This window comes from Triticum aestivum, chromosome 7A (genome assembly GCF_018294505.1).
Source record: "Triticum aestivum cultivar Chinese Spring chromosome 7A, IWGSC CS RefSeq v2.1, whole genome shotgun sequence".
Taxonomy (NCBI): domain Eukaryota; kingdom Viridiplantae; phylum Streptophyta; class Magnoliopsida; order Poales; family Poaceae; genus Triticum; species Triticum aestivum.
In genome coordinates this window covers 740,021,614-740,022,255 of record NC_057812.1, presented here as the reverse complement: position 1 = coordinate 740,022,255, position 642 = coordinate 740,021,614, and positions in this window count along the sequence as shown.

The window sequence follows — 642 nt, the reverse complement described above, 5'->3', positions numbered from 1 at the left end:
TAGTGCCATTAGTTTTAAAATTTTGAATAGTTTAAATTTGTATTTTTTAAAATTTGTGTGAATCACTAGTTTATGAATAACTTTACTATAAAAATAGATTTTTTTTTCTTTTTTGCTATTTATTTTTTATTTATACTTACAATTAAATACTTATAGTTTGATTTTAGGTCACAAAAATTATATTCTTTTTGCTATTGAAGAATATTATAGTTTTATTTTAGTTGATCATAACATAATATTTTAATTGATTGTTTTTATTTTCATAAAAGTTTTGTAGTTCATTCTGTTTGCTATTAATTCATTCTTTGAGCTAAATGACCCTGAAATTGGAAAGCATTTAAAATGAACTCTGAAAAGGTTGAAAGTTGGCATGGTATCATCATTTCACCCACATAGCATGTTCCAAAAAGTAGATATGGTTATGATAAAAACTTGATGCACTTCGTGTACAAAATGGACAATCACTTTCGAAGTATCAAAGTTTCGGACAATAACTGTGCCACATCATTGGCTAGGACGAATGGTTCGTCTGTGTACCCAAGATTGTTTAGATCCACTGTTGTCATACCGTACTGTGGGTCTACCTGTACCCCGCCTCCTGACATATTGATCCATTTGCCTCAACACATAAAACCTTGAACC